Below are 16,795 nucleotides of genomic sequence, written 5' to 3'. Positions count from 1 at the left end.
TCATCTATGAACATTTGAACATCTTAGCCATGTTCTGTTATAATCTCCTCCCAGCACAGCCATAAGAGGACTGGCCACTCCACATAGCCTGGTTCCCCTCTAGGTTTCTTCCTAGGTTCTGGCCTTCTAGGGAGTTTTTCTTAGACACCGTGCATCTACACTTGCATTGTTTGCTGTTTTGGGGTTTAGGCTGGGTGTCTGTACAGCACTTTGTGACATCAGCTGATGTAAGAATGGCTTTATAAATACATTTGATTGAACTTTGAGTAATGGGTGGATGGATGGATGAGAATCATCCATATGATTCCATATGCTGCCTGGTGTGTAAACCTCCAAGTGCATGCGCTTGCATCTTACAATGTTTGTTTTTTGTTGCTCAACCTGTAGTTGTATACCAGTAGCTTTGTTCCAGGGCGTCAGAGTGCTAGCTAGCTCCTAGCTGCCTTCAAGCCATGACACAGTTTAATGAGAGTGCTTGCTAGCTCCTAGCTGCCTTCTAGCCATGTCCCAGATGGATGAGAGTGCTTGCTAGCTCCTAGCTGCCTTCTAGCCATGACCCAGATGGATGAGAGTACTAGCTCGCTCCTCGCTGGGTGGATGGATGTGTTCAGGAGAATCATCTTGCCATCTAAACATTACAATTAAATGTATTAATCTCTAACTCAACTAACGTCAGATCACTCCATAAAAATGTAATTTCATATCTTATTTCCTTCCCTGCTCTCTGTTCCATGCTTTCTGTTCGATCTCTCTGTTTCTATGTGAAAAGCTCGTGGTCTGTCCTTTGGTTTGGATTCCAAATTTGCGATGTTTGGTTCCATCCACCGTGTCTTTGAGAGTGGGTGAACGGATGATGATCTCCGCATGTGCATTTTCCACTGTAAAGCATGGAGGAGGAGGTGTTATGGTGTGTGGGTGCTTTGCTGGTGACACTGTCTGTGATATATTTAGAATTCAAGGCACACTTAACCAGCATGGCTACCACAGCATTCTTCAGCGATATCCCATCTGGTTTGGGCTTAGTGGGACTATCATATGTTTTTCAACAGGACAATGACCCAACACACCGCCAAGCTGTGAAAGGGCTATTTTACCAAGAATGAGAGTGATGGAGTGCTGCATTAGATGACCTGGCCTCCACAATCCCTCAACCTCAACCAAATTGAGATGGTTTGGGAAGAGTCGGACTGCAGAGTGAAGGAAAATCAGCCAGCAAGTGCTCAGCATATGTGGGAACTCCTTCAAGACTGTTGGAAAAGCATTCCAGGTGAAGCTGGTAGAGAGAATGCAAAGAGTGTGCAAAGCTGTCATCAAGGCAAAGGGTGGCTATTTGAATAATCTCAAAAGTAAAATATGTTTAGATTTGTTTAACACTTTTTTGGTTACTAAATTATTCCATATGTTTTATTTATACTATTCTACAATGTAGAAAATAGTAAAAATAAAGAAAAGCCTTTGAATGAGTAGGTGTCCTCAAAGTTTTGACCGGTAGTGTGGGTGTATATATATATATCTCTCTCTCTCTCTCTCTCTCTCTCTCTCTCTCTCTCTCGCTCTCTCTCTCTCTCTCTCTCTCTCTCTCTCTCTCTCTCTCTCGCTCTCTCTCTCCCTCTCTCTCTCTCAATTCAATTCAATTCAATTCAAGGGCTTTATTGGCATGGGAAACATGTGTTAACATTGCCAAAGCAAGTGAGGTAGATAATATATAAAGTGAGTATATAAAGTGAAATAAACAATACAAAATTAACAGTAAACATTACACATACAGAAGTTTCAAAACAATAAATACATTACAAATGTCATATTATATATATACAGTGTTTTAACAATGTACAAATGGTTAAAGGACACAAGATAAAATGAATAAGCATAAATATGGGTTGTATTTGCAATGGTGTGTGTTCTTCACTGGTTGCCCTTTTCTCGTGGCAACATATCACAAATCTAGCTGCTGTGATGGCACACTGTTGAATTTCACCCAGTAGATATGGGAGTTTATCAAAATTGGATTTGTTTTCGAATTCTTTGTGGATCTGTGTAATCTGAGGGAAATATGTCTCTCTAATATGGTCATACATTGGGCAGGAGGTTAGGAAGTGCAGCTCAGTTTCCACCTCATTTTGTGGGCAGTGAGCACATAGCCTGTCTTCTCTTGAGAGCCATGTCTGCCTACGGCGGCCTTTCTCAATAGCAAGGTTATGCTCACTGAGTCTGTACATAGTCAAAGCTTTCCTTAATTTTGGGTCAGTCACAATGGTCAGGTATTCTTCCGCTGTGTACTCTCTGTGTAGGGCCAAATAGCATTCTAGTTTGCTCTGTTTTTTTGTTAATTCTTTCCAATGTGTCAAGTAATTATCTTTTTGTTTTCTCATGATTTGGTTGGGTCTAATTGTGCTGCTGTCCTGGGACTCTGTGGGGTCTGTTTTTGTCTCTCTCTCTCTCTCTCTCTCTCTCTCTCTCTCTTCAATTTGCTTTATTGGCATGACGTAACAATGTACATGTTGCCAAAGCTTATTTTATTTTATTCTTATTTTTAGATATTTACAATATTAAAATAAAAATTGTCAACAGGACAACAGCAACAACAATAACCAGGGGTCAAAACCATCCATATAACAATAAGTATACAGTAGAGGACATGTGCAGGTTGATTGGTCTGTCAGACACTGTCCCTCATCTTAAGGCAGGCAGCAATGTAGTGCGCTGCCTACCCACAGCTCTCTGCGTCCTCCCCCAACAGGACGGGTAGCCTATCCTCATGAGAGAGGTCTTCAATGTGGTCCGCTGCCAACCCACAGCTCTCTGCGTCCTCCCCCAACAGGACAGGTAGCCTATCCTCATGAGAGAGGTCTTCAATGTAGTCCGCTGCCAACCCACAGCTCTCTGCGTCCTCCCCCAACAGGACGGGTAGCCTATCCTCATGAGAGAGGTCTTCAATGTAGTGCCCTGCCAACCCACAGCTCTCTGCGTCCTCCCCCAACAAGATGGGTAGCCTATTCTCATCAAAGAGGTCCTTGAAATAGGGTTTCAAATTTGGGGAAATTACACTCTCTAGTTGTTCTATATTTCTATCATTTTGTCAGGAAATGCAGCTCTGTCTCGGGTTCTGCTGTTGTACAGTGGTTGCACAGCCTTTCCTCTACAGGGAGCCAGGTTTTCCTGTGTCTACCCTTCTCAATGGCAAGGTTGTGCTCACTGAGCCTGTACTTTGTCAAGGTTTTCTAAGGTTTTGATCAGTAACCATGGTCAAATAGTTAGCTACGGTGTACTGTTGATTTAGGGCCAGATAGCACTGCATTTTGCTTTGTGCTTCTGCTTGTGTTTCAGAATAAGCAATGTAGTTTTGACTGTGTTGATCCTGAGGCTTCTGTGTGTTAGTAGAACAGGTTTGTGAACTCAGCCCCAGGACCAGCTGGATGAGGGAACTCTATTCTTTGCTCAGCTCCTGCAATGTCAGGGCTTGGTAATGATACGAGAGGGGGTATGTTAGATGATTCCAAAACTTAATTTCTCTTTGAGTTTTTATTATTAGTGGATATTGGCCTAATTCTGTCCTGCATGCATTGTTTGCAGTTTCTCTGGACATGTAAGAGAATCCTACAGAACTCTGCATGCAGGGTTTCAATGGGGTGTTTGTCCCATTTGGTAAAATCTTGTTTTGCAAGTGGACCCCATACCTCACTGCCATTAAGTGCAATTGGTTCAATGATACATACAATTCGTCTTAGACTGTCACGCCCTGACCTTCGTTATCTTTGTTTTCTTTATTATTTGGTTTGGTCAGGGTGTGACAAGGGGTGGTTTGTTTAGTTTTCGTATAGGGGGTTTTGTACATCTATGGGGTTTTGGTTGTCTAGGTAAATGTCTGTCCTATGGTTGCCTAGATTGGTTCTCAATTAGAGGCAGTTGTTTATCGTTGTCTCTGATTGGGAACCATATTTAGGCAGCCATATGCCTTGGTTTATCTGTGGGTTGTTGTCTATGTGTAGTTGCATGTCAGCACTCGGTCTTTATAGCGGCACGGCCGCGTTGTTGTTGTGTATAGTTTTGTTTGGTGATCTTTCTTTTATTAACCTCTTGAAGCAGGGGGCACTATTTTTATGTGAACAGCCTATTTCTCAGGACCAGATGCTAGAATATGCATATAATTGACATATTAGGATAGAAAACACTAAAGTTTCCAAAACTGTCAAAATATTGTCTGAGTATAACAGAACTGATATTGCAGGCGAAACCCTGAGGAAAATCAAACCAGGAAGTGGCATCTATTTTTGAAAACTCCATGTTCCATAGCCTCCCATTGCTGGATTTAAAGGGATATGAACCAGATTCCTTTTCCCTTTCGCTTCCTCGAGGTGTCAACAGTCTTCAGACATAGTTTCAGGCTTTTATTTTGAAAAATGAGCCAGAACGATAACATCGCGTCAAGTGGTCACATGAGTTTTGCTCACGCAACAGTTTGGATAGGTATTGCTTTTCCCTCTCCGTGAAAGACATTTGCGGTTGATATATTTTCGATTATATATTTTAAAAACAACCTGAGGATTGATTATAAAAAAACCTTTGACATGTTTCTGTGGACATTATGGAAACTATTTGGAATTTTCATCTGCGGTGTCGTGACAGCTCTTTCCTGTGGATTTCTGAACATAACGCGACAAACAAACAGAGGTATTTTGGATATAAAAATCATCTTTATGGAACAAAAGGAACATTTGTTGTGTAACTGGGAGTCTCGTGAGTGAAAACATCCAAAGATCATCAAAGGTAAACGATTTAATTTGATTGATTTTCTGATTTTCGTGACCAAGCTTCCTGATGCTAAGTGTACATAATGTTTTGTCGTGCGATCGATAAACTTCCACAAACGCTTGGATTGCTTTCGCTGTAAAGCATATTTTCAAAATCTGACAGGACAGGTGGATTAACTAAAGGCTAAGCTGTGTTTTCCTATATTGCACTTGTGATCTAATGAATATAACTATTTGTAGTAATATTTATAGAATGTAGCGCTATGCTATTCAGCGGTTGTTGAAGACACTTATCCCGTTAGTGGGATTGCAGCCTTAACCTGTTGCTCCTACCCTCTACTTTTTTGAACATTTTGTTAAAAATCGCGCAACATTTCAGCGCCCTGCTACTCATGCCAGGAATATAGTACGTTCATATGGTTAGAATGTGTGGATAGGAAACCCTCGGACGTTTTTAAAACTGGTTAAATCACGACTGTGGCTATTACATAACGTGCGTTACATCGGAAAGCGCAGGAAAACCTGATCACAGAAAATGGAAATAAATATCCTTGCGCCACTTCCAGCAATTGTTAACAGTGAGCCGAATTAGATAAGACCGAGCATTCAACTCCCACAGCATCCCCATGTTGTCTAGAGTCTTGTGAATTGAATCCTCTTTGATTCTTGGTTGAACCGAAAGAGGGGCACGACTTACCTCCGGTCTCCGCCCAGATCATTCCGGAAGAGCTCTCTCCTGAAATTTTTCCAAGACGACAGCTAATGATATTTACATCGCCTACGGATGATTTTTATCGCTTATTAACGTTTACTAATACCTAAAGTAGCATTACAAACGTATTTCGAAGTGTTTTGTGAAAGTTTATCGTCTACTTTTTGAATTTTAAAAAATGACGTTACGTTGTGAAATCGCTGTTTTTAGTTTATCACACAGTCTACATATAACGATATCTTGGCTTTATATGGCCCGATTTAATCGAAATAAAGACCCAATAGTGTTTATGGGACATCTAGGAGTGCCAACAAAGAAGATGGTGAAAGGTAATGACTGTTTTCTATTTTATTGTGCGGTTTGTGTAACGCCGAAATGCTAATTATTTTGTTTACGTCCCCTGCTGTGCTTTTCTGTTGTAGTGTATTGGTGCATGCTATCAGATAATAGCTTCTCATGCTGTCGCCGAAAAGCATTTTAAAAATCTGACTTGTTGCCTGGATTCACAACGAGTGTAGCTTTAATTTGATACCCTGCATGTGTATTTTAATGAACTTTTGAGTTTTAACTAATACTATTAGCATTTAGCATAGCGCATTTGCATTTCCAGAGCTCTAGTTGGGATGCAAGCGTCCCAAGTAGAGGCAAGAGGTTAACAAGTTAAATAATTATGTTATGTCATATGTTTTACCCCCAATACCACTTTGTAGAATAGTCCTGTATGCCAAATAGAATCTAATGCTTTTTGGAAGTTGATAAAGCAAGCATATATTTTGGTATTATTTTGGTGGACATGTTTATCTATCAGGGTGTGTAGGGTGTAAATATGATCGGTTGTGTGATGTTTTGGTATAAGTCCAATTTGGCTTTTACTCAAGACATTGTGCTTATTAAGGAAGTTTAGAACTCTTACATTTATAATACTACAGAAAACCTTCCTTGGGGGTCAAATTCACACAAATGCCAAATGTAAATAGGGTCAAATTTGGGGGTCAAATATGTCTCTGTTCTTAAAGATTGGCGTTATGAGTCCTTGATTCCAGATGTCTGGGAAATAACCTACACTCAGGATCAAATTAAACAGTTTTAATGTAGCCAATTGACATTTTGCACTAGTGAATTTGAGCATCTCATTTAGGATGCCATCAGGTCTGCAAGCTTTTTTAAATTTGATGGTCTGAAGTTTCTTATAGAGCTCCTGGTCAGTAATTGGGGAGTCCAATGGATTTTTGATTGTCCTTTATAGCTTTTTCTAACCCATTGAACTTCTCATGAATTTGGCGTTGTTCTGCGTTTGTGTCAATTTGAACGGCGTTGTAGAGAGTGTTAAAATGGGTTTGTCCGTATGTCACTATTTTGTATCGCTAATTCTTGTTCGATTTTTTTTTCTCTCTGTTTTTCCAATGTTGTTTTTGTTTATGGACTCCTCAATTAGTGTCAGCTGCTTGCTGTTGTGCTGTGCTTTTTTTGGTTCTGAGTGTTACGTTTATAGAGTTTTTTAAAAGTCTCACAGTAATGAAGGCGTAATTCACCATTTGGGTCTCTGTGCTCTCTCCCTCTCTTGCTCTCTCTCGCCCTAGGGCAAAGTCGAGCTGCAACAGGTTTCAGTCCCATTCCCATGGAGACCAGAGAGACTTTGCTGCCATGACAACAAGGCTTCATCACGTGCTGGAGTGGAGAACTAGACCCCCTGTAATATGCTATCTCCTCCCTCTCCCATCTCTTTTCTCTCTCTGTCCTTTTCACTTTTACATTATCTTTCTCATTGTTTACCGTCACATGGAAAGGGGCAGAGAGAGACACAATTGGACCCAACCAAATCATGAGAAAACAAAAAGATAATTACTTGACAAATTGGAAAGAATTAACAACAAAACAGAGCAAACTAGAATGCTTTTTGGACATAAACAGAGTGCACAATGGCAGAATACATGTCCACTGTGACTGACCTAAAATTAAGGACATCTTGAGTGAGCATAGCCTTGCTATTGAGAGAGGCTGCCTCCTGCCAAATGTATGACCATATTAGAGACACATATTTCCCTCCGATTACACAGACCCATGAAAAATAAATCCTGTTGCCACAAGAAAAGGGCAAGGAGAGAGAGGGGGAAAGAGATTTCCTTGGCAATGTAAATAGGTTTCCCATGCCAATAAAGCCACGTATATTGAATTGAGAGAGAGAGATCATGATCAGATGAGCTCCTGCATTTTCCAACATGTTCTTAAAAAAGATAGATTTAGAGTTAGATAAACTTGGATTTTTTGTCAGGAACATTTACAGGATGTTAAAATCCATTGGAAACCCCTCTACAACATAACCTTCACTCCAAATCAAAACTCATAACCTACAACCTGATTATGGACGGAATTACAGAATCACCTGGAAGGCTTACAACTACCAAAGATTATTATACCAACGCGATACAGGAAATGCTCTGGAAAACAACAGAAACCTGAAAACACCATCCAACCTGGAACCGAGTAATGTTTAGTCTGAAGCTATATTTCATTTCCAAAAGCCAAGAAGAAGAATACACTACATTACTATATAAGGACTGAATGCTAAATTAAGGCCAAGCTTGATACAACTTCAATTAGCACTGACGTGTCAAGTGAGAGGTGTCAAATCCCTTTAGCCCAACAATGGCAGGAGAGTTGCACAGTCTACTCCAACCAAATGGAGAGGCCTTAGAAGCTGCCTCCCGCTGTTCAGAGGTAATTAAAATACAGTACCCTGTGTATGTAAAGAATGATAAGGGAAGAAAATATTACAAAACGAAGCTCCTTATTTTGACTATTATAAAAATGGGAACATCAGCAACCTCCTCTTCCACACAAACCAAACAGTGCTATATTAGCACACTACCCCTTTGTTAACGAGGGGTGGAAATTCAGGATAGTAGACAACGAGGACTCTGAGTCAGCTAATATAAATCTCTATAAGTCTGGAACAATAATGGTACAGGGCAACCCCCAAACAGTTTTCGCTGGACTTTCATCTAATCAAAGAATTAGCCCAGCAGGAGAAGCTCTCCCTTGAGAGAGATACCCCTACCCCGAGCGGGTCAGACCAGACCTCTTCATTATATAACCCCACAGATAAGCAAACCCAAGCGGAAAGTCAACCTCCCAGCACAGAGTACTACCCCCTAATTGAAATGAAGGATACGTTTACCCAGCTGGAGGTAAGGAAGGTGGAGCTGGAACAGCAGGGGATTACACTCCAGCACAGACCCATACAACAGTCCAGCACAACACCCCCTCAACCAGACCCAGACAACAATACCAGCACAACAACACCCCCTTAGCCAGACCCAGACAACAGTCCAGCACAACAACACCCCCTCAACCAGACCCAGACAACAATACCAGCACAACAACACCCCCCCAACCAGACACAGACAATAGTCCAGCACAACAACACCCCTTAGCCAGACCCAGACAACAGTCCAGCACAACAACACCCCCTCAACCAGACCCAGACAACAATACCAGCACAACAACACCCCCTCAACCAGACCCAGACAACAGTCCAGCACAACAACACCCCTTAGCCAGACCCAGACAACAGTCCAGCACAACAACACCCTCTTAGCCAGACCCAGACAACAGTCCAGCACAACAACACCCTCTTAACCAGACCCGGACAACAGTCCAGCACAACAACACCCCCCCAACCAGACCCAGACAACAATACCTGCACAACAACACCCTCTTAACCAGACCCAGGCAACAGTCCAGCACAACAACACCCCGTTAACCAGACCCAGACAACAGTCCAGCACAACAAAACCCTCTTAGCCAGACCCAGACAACAGTCCAGCACAACAACACCCCGTTAACCAGACCCAGACAACAGTCCAGCACAACAACACCCTCTTAGCCAGACCCAGACAACAGTCCAGCACAACAACACCCCGTTAACCAGACCCAGACAACAGTCCAGCACAACAACACCCCGTCAACCAAACCCAGACAACAGTTCAGCACAACAACACCCCGTCAACCAGACCCAGACAACAGTCCAGCACAACAACACCCCGTTAACCAGACCCAGACAACAGTCCAGCACAACAACACCCTCTTAGCCAGACCCAGAGTGCTGGAGGTGGAGAGAGACATATCTGCACTCTGGACTGTGGTGAGGCAACTTCAACAATATTAAAAGCAAGAGCAAGAGAAGAACAGAGCACTAGAGGAGTAGATCAGACTGCTGGAGGAGAGTTTGAGGGGATGGCATGTGACAGAACAACCCACTAGGGAGGTGAACAGCAGAACAGCCCACCTCAGCTCCCGACAAAGTCTCGACACCACAGCAGAACAGTCCACACCAGACCCTGACCATAGCGTCGAGATCATAGCAGAACAGACACATGAAGAACCCCAAGCTCAGGGGATCTCACCCCCTCTGAGCACCCCCCCCCCCCGTCAGCCAACCCTGATAGCCCTTCTGACAACTTCTGAGGACCAACTAGGTTCATCTAGCCACATAATAATATACACAGGCACAAACAATCTGAGAACACAGCAGGAAAGGGTGGCCACAGCACTGAAGGGAGTGATTGAAAAAGCTTCTTCTACTTTCCCCAATGCACCAGTGGTTATCTCCACCCCGTTACCACGCAAATACTTCCACCCTGCTACCATACAGCGGGTAAACGCAAGTATTTCCGGTGACTGTGCCTCAAAACCAAATGTTGTCCTGGCCCACCGCTTCATCTTGGACTTGAACAGCCTCTATGACCAGGTCCACCTGTGCAAGGCAGCAGTGCCCACCTTCGCCCGGACTCTAAAGGATATCGCTCTCAAATGCAGCCCCAAAACTTCACACAGGAGCAACAATTCAATAGATATGACGCCCAGACCAGCGACACACTCTTCCAGAACTGTGACACACTCTCCCAGAACTGTGACACACTATTCCAGAACTGTGACACACTCTTCCAGAACTGTGACACCCCCAGTCACATACCCCCCCCCCCCACGGACCTACATATAGAGGACCCATGCCGAGAGGACCTACATCCAGACCACAACACCACCAGTCACATACACACCCCCACCCCAACCAATCAACACTCCCCCTCCCCCCTCCGACCCTCTCACTGCATCGCAGTGCTAGCTGTGCCACCAGAGACTGGGTTCTGCGCACAGGCTCTGTCGAATATCCAAGCCGGTCATCTGCCTTTGGCCTAAAGAGGGAGGTCCGTGGGGTGACGTAGGGCACTGCATTGGCCTGCCACCAGAGAGCAGGTCGTCCGGGTTAGGGAGGGTTTGGCCAGTAGGGATATCCTTGTCTCATCGCGCACTAGTGAATCCTGTGGCTGGCCGGGCGCAGTGCACGCTAACCAGGTTGCCAGGTGCACAGTGTTTCCTCCGACACATTGGTGCGGCTGGCTTCCGGGTTGGATGCGCGCTGTGTTAAGAAGCAGTGCGGCTTGGTTGGGTTGTGTATCGGAGGACGCATGGCTTTCAACCTTCGTCTCTCCCGAGCCCGTACGGGAGTTGTAGCGATGAGACAAGATAGTAGCTACTAAACAATTGGATACCACGAAATTGGGGAGAAAAAGGGGGTAAAATTCAACAACAAAAAAAATAAAGAAAAATAAAAGGAATAGCATGTCATATCACTTAATCTGGCATAGCCAAAGACACGACAACTGTATATATGCATAATATGACATGTCATATCACTTAATCTGGCATAGCCAAAGACACGACAACTGTATATATGCATAATATGACATGTCATATCACTTAATCTGGCATAGCCAAAGACACGACAACTGTATATATGCATAATATGACATGTCATATCACTTAATCTGGCATAGCCAAAGACAGCCAAAGACAACTGTATATATGCATAATATGACATGTCATATCACTTAATCTGGCATAGCCAAAGACACGACAACTGTATATATGCATAATATGACATGTCATATCAACTGCATATATGACATGGCATAGCCAAAGACACGACAACTGTATATATGCATAATATGACATGTCATATCACTTAATCTGGCATAGCCAAAGACACGACAACTGTATATATGCATAATATGACATGTCATATCACTTAATCTGGCATAGCCAAAGACACGACAACTGTATATATGCATAATATGACATGTCATATCACTTAATCTGGCATAGCCAAAGACACGACAACTGTATATATGCATAATATGACATGTCATATCACTTAATCTGGTCATATCATAGCCAAAGACACGACAACTGTATATATGCATAATATGACATGTCATATCACTTAATCTGGCATAGCCAAAGACACGACAACTGTATATATGCATAATATGACATGTCATATCACTTAATCTGGCATAGCCAAAGACACGACAACTGTATATATGCATAATATGACATTTGAAATGTCTTTGTTCTTTTGGAACTTCTGTGAGTGTAATGTTAACTGTTCATTTCACTTTTATTTATTATCTACTTCACTTGAGAGAGAGAGAGGTCTCATTAGAGTAGATGGTTATTTTTGCCATTTCTCTCCCTGCCTCTCATCTTCAAAGAGATTAGAAATAATGTCTCTCTAACTTTCAATTCAATGGGCATGGGAAACATATGTTTATGACATTTCAAATGTTATATTATGTCTATATACAGTGTTGTAAGGATGAGCATATAGTTGAAGTACCAAAGGGAAAATAAATGTGTCTCTAATATGGTCGTACATCTATCTCTTTCTCTTCCCCTCTCTTCTCTACCTGCCTGACTCTCCTCCTCTCATCCTTGCAGAGATGAGAATTAAACTGGCGGTGACATAATTGAATTATTAACTCAATTAAACACACAAAGCTAAACTACAGAAGTTATTAAATGAGTTTCTGTAAACAAAATAGAGAATAAAAAATATAGAATATATTAGAGAATAGGACAATCAAGTCAAACCACGGTCCTTGATTTTTCATCATGTGGTTCTGCACTAGCTGATATGTTCTAAACAATGTGAGTGTAGAATGAATGGTAATGTGAGGGGTTAATTACAGACCTTCTTGATTGATTGGATAATTAATTGGGTAATTGACTGCAATCACTCAGATAGTATAAGTATGTGGTAAGTACTTTTATCTCTCTCTAGATACAATGGAAGATGCAATTGTGTTGTAAGAAGCCATTATCTATCTCTGTGTTGAAGCTAAAGACAAGAGAGAGAGAGAGAGAGAGAGAGAGGAGTCTCCGCCTTGTTCTCTCCCTCATCAAACCCAGCTCTCGTTCCCTCTCTCCGTGTCTGGTTCCCCCTGACATAGAGTGACATTTAGTGCAAACTGCCCTTTACGGTTTGTCGTCTATTTTCATAAAACTCTCCTCCCTCGCTCTCTCCTTTCTTTGGTCATTAGAGAGGAGACATGTAAAGGCGATGGTGAGGTGGCAGGGTGTGTGTCTGTAGGCGATGGTGAGGTGGCAGGGTGTGTGTCTGTAGGCGATGGTGAGGTGGCAGGGTGTGTGTCTGTATGCGATGGTGAGGTGGCAGGGTGTGTGTCTGTAGGCGATGGTGAGGTGGCAGGGTGTGTGTCTGTAGGCGATGGTGAGGTGGCAGGGTGTGTGTCTGTATGCGATGGTGAGGTGGCAGGGTGTGTGTCTGTATGCGATGGTGAGGTGGCAGGGTGTGTGTCTGTATGCGATGGTGAGGTGGCAGGGTGTGTGTCTGTATGCGATGGTGAGGTGGCAGGGTGTGTGTCTGTATGCGATGGTGAGGTGGCAGGGTGTGTGTCTGTAGGCGATGGTGAGGTGGCAGGGTGTGTGTCTGTATGCGATGGTGAGGTGGCAGGGTGTGTGTCTGTAGGCGATGGTGAGGTGGCAGGGTGTGTGTCTGTAGGCGATGGTGAGGTGGCAGGGTGTGTGTCTGTAGGCGATGGTGAGGTGGCAGGGTGTGTGTCTGTAGGCGATGGTGAGGTGGCAGGGTGTGTGTCTGTAGGCGATGGTGAGGTGGCAGGGTGTGTGTCTGTATGCGATGGTGAGGTGGCAGGGTGTGTGTCTGTATGCGATGGTGAGGTGGCAGGGTGTGTGTCTGTAGGCGATGGTGAGGTGGCAGGGTGGGTGTGTGTCTGTGAGGTGGCAGGATGGTGAGGTGGTGAGGTGGTGTGTGTCTGTAGGCGATGGTGAGGTGGCAGGGTGTGTGTCTGTAGGTGGCGATGGTGAGGTGGCAGGGTGTGTGTCTGTAGGCGATGGTGAGGTGGCAGGGTGTGTGTCTGTATGCGATGGTGAGGTGGCAGGGTGTGTGTCTGTAGGCGATGGTGAGGTGGCAGGGTGTGTGTCTGTAGGCGATGGTGAGGTGGCAGGTGTGTGTGTCTGTGAGGTGGGCGATGGTGGTGGTGGCAGGGTGTGTGTCTGTGGCGATGGTGAGGTGGCAGGGTGTGTGTCTGTAGGCGATGGTGAGGTGGCAGGGTGTGTGTCTGTAGGCGATGGTGAGGTGGCATGGTGAGGTGGGGTGTGTGTCTGTAGGCGATGGTGAGGTGGCAGGGTGTGTGTCTGTATGCGATGGTGAGGTGGCAGGGTGTGTGTCTGTAGGCGATGGTGAGGTGGCAGGGTGTGTGTCTGTAGGCGATGGTGAGGTGGCAGGGTGTGTGTCTGTAGGCGATGGTGAGGTGGCAGGGTGTGTGTCTGTATGCGATGGTGAGGTGGCAGGGTGTGTGTCTGTAGGCGATGGTGAGGTGGCAGGGTGTGTGTCTGTAGGCGATGGTGAGGTGGCAGGGTGTGTGTCTGTAGGCGATGGTGAGGTGGCAGGGTGTGTGTCTGTATGCGATGGTGAGGTGGCAGGGTGTGTGTCTGTATGCGATGGTGAGGTGGCAGGGTGTGTGTCTGTATGCGATGGTGAGGTGGCAGGGTGTGTGTCTGTATGCGATGGTGAGGTGGCAGGGTGTGTGTCTGTAGGCGATGGTGAGGTGGCAGGGTGTGTGTCTGTAGGCGATGGTGAGGTGGCAGGGTGTGTGTCTGTAGGCGATGGTGAGGTGGCAGGGTGTGTGTCTGTAGGCGATGGTGAGGTGGCAGGGTGTGTGTCTGTAGGCGATGGTGAGGTGGCAGGGTGTGTGTCTGTAGGCGATGGTGAGGTGGCAGGGTGTGTGTCTGTAGGCGATGGTGAGGTGGCAGGGTGTGTGTCTGTAGGGTGTGTGTCTGGCGATGGTGAGGTGGCAGGGTGTGTGTCTGTATGCGATGGTGAGGTGGCAGGGTGTGTGTCTGTAGGCGATGGTGAGGTGGCAGGGTGTGTGTCTGTAGGCGATGGTGAGGTGGCAGGGGTGTGTCTGTAGGCGATGGTGAGGTGGCAGGGTGTGTGTCTGTAGGGCGGGTGTGTGGTGAGGTGGCAGGGTGTGTGTCTGTAGGCGATGGTGAGGTGGCAGGGTGTGTGTCTGTATGCGATGGTGAGGTGGCAGGGTGTGTGTCTGTAGGCGATGGTGAGGTGGCAGGGTGTGTGTCTGTAGGCGATGGTGAGGTGGCAGGGTGTGTGTCTGTAGGCGATGGTGAGGTGGCAGGGTGTGTGTCTGTAGGCGATGGTGAGGTGGCAGGGTGTGTGTCTGTAGGCGATGGTGAGGTGGCAGGGTGTGTGTCTGTAGGCGATGGTGAGGTGGCAGGGTGTGTGTCTGTAGGCGATGGTGAGGTGGCAGGGTGTGTGTCTGTAGGCGATGGTGAGGTGGCAGGGTGTGTGTCTGTATGCGATGGTGAGGTGGCAGGGTGTGTGTCTGTAGGCGATGGTGAGGTGGCAGGGTGTGTGTCTGTAGGCGATGGTGAGGTGGCAGGGTGTGTGTCTGTAGGCGATGGTGAGGTGGCAGGGTGTGTGTCTGTAGGCGATGGTGGTGAGGTGGTCAGCGATGGTGAGGTGGCAGGGTGTGTGTCTGTAGGCGATGGTGAGGTGGCAGGGTGTGTGTCTGTAGGCGATGGTGAGGTGGCAGGGGTGTGTGTCTGTATGCGATGGTGAGGTGGCAGGGTGTGTGTCTGTATGCGATGGTGAGGTGGCAGGGTGTGTGTCTGTATGCGATGGTGAGGTGGCAGGGTGTGTGTCTGTAGGCGATGGTGAGGTGGCAGGGTGTGTGTCTGTATGCGATGGTGAGGTGGCAGGGTGTGTGTCTGTAGGCGATGGTGAGGTGGCAGGGTGTGTGTCTGTATGCGATGGTGAGGTGGCAGGGTGTGTGTCTGTATGCGATGGTGAGGTGGCAGGGTGTGTGTCTGTAGGCGATGGTGAGGTGGCAGGGTGTGTGTCTGTAGGATGGTGAGGTGGCAGGGTGTGTGTCTGTAGGCGATGGTGAGGTGGCAGGGTGTGTGTCTGTGTGTGTCGATGGTGAGGTGGCAGGGTGTGTGTCTGTAGGCGATGGTGAGGTGGCAGGGTGTGTGTCTGTAGGCGATGGTGAGGTGGCAGGGTGTGTGTCTGTAGGCGATGGTGAGGTGGCAGGGTGTGTGTCTGTAGGCGATGGTGAGGTGGCAGGGTGTGTGTCTGTAGGCGATGGTGAGGTGGCAGGGGTGTGTCTGTCTGGTGAGGTGGCAGGGTGGTCTGAGGTGGTGAGGTGGCAGGGTGTGTGTCTGTAGGCGATGGTGAGGTGGCAGGGTGTGTGTCTGTAGGCGATGGTGAGGTGGCAGGGTGTGTGTCTGTAGGCGATGGTGAGGTGGCAGGGTGTGTGTCTGTAGGCGATGGTGAGGTGGCAGGGTGTGTGTCTGTATGCGATGGTGAGGTGGCAGGGTGTGTGTCTGTAGGCGATGGTGAGGTGGCAGGGTGTGTGTCTGTAGGCGATGGTGAGGTGGCAGGGTGTGTGTCTGTAGGCGATGGTGAGGTGGCAGGGTGTGTGTCTGTAGGCGATGGTGAGGTGGCAGGGTGTGTGTCTGTAGGCGATGGTGAGGTGGCAGGGTGTGTGTCTGTAGGCGATGGTGAGGTGGCAGGGTGTGTGTCTGTAGGCGATGGTGAGGTGGCAGGGTGTGTGTCTGTAGGCGATGGTGAGGTGGCAGGGTGTGTGTCTGTAGGCGATGGTGAGGTGGCAGGGTGTGTGTCTGTAGGCGATGGTGAGGTGGCAGTGTGTGTGATGGTGAGGTCTGTAGGCGATGGTGAGGTGGCAGGGTGTGTGTCTGTATGCGATGGTGAGGTGGCAGGGTGTGTGTCTGTAGGCGATGGTGAGGTGGCAGGGTGTGTGTCTGTAGGCGATGGTGAGGTGGCAGGGTGTGTGTCTGTAGGCGATGGTGAGGTGGAGGTGGCATGGTGAGGTGGCAGGTGTGTCTGTAGGCGATGGTGAGGTGGCAGGGTGTGTGTCTGTAGGCGATGGTGAGGTGGCAGGGTGTGTGTCTGTAGGCGATGGTGAGGTGGCAGGGT

The sequence above is a fragment of the Oncorhynchus nerka genome, linkage group LG4, assembly GCF_034236695.1.
Source record: "Oncorhynchus nerka isolate Pitt River linkage group LG4, Oner_Uvic_2.0, whole genome shotgun sequence".
Classification (NCBI taxonomy): domain Eukaryota; kingdom Metazoa; phylum Chordata; class Actinopteri; order Salmoniformes; family Salmonidae; genus Oncorhynchus; species Oncorhynchus nerka.
This window is presented reverse-complemented; position numbering follows the sequence as displayed.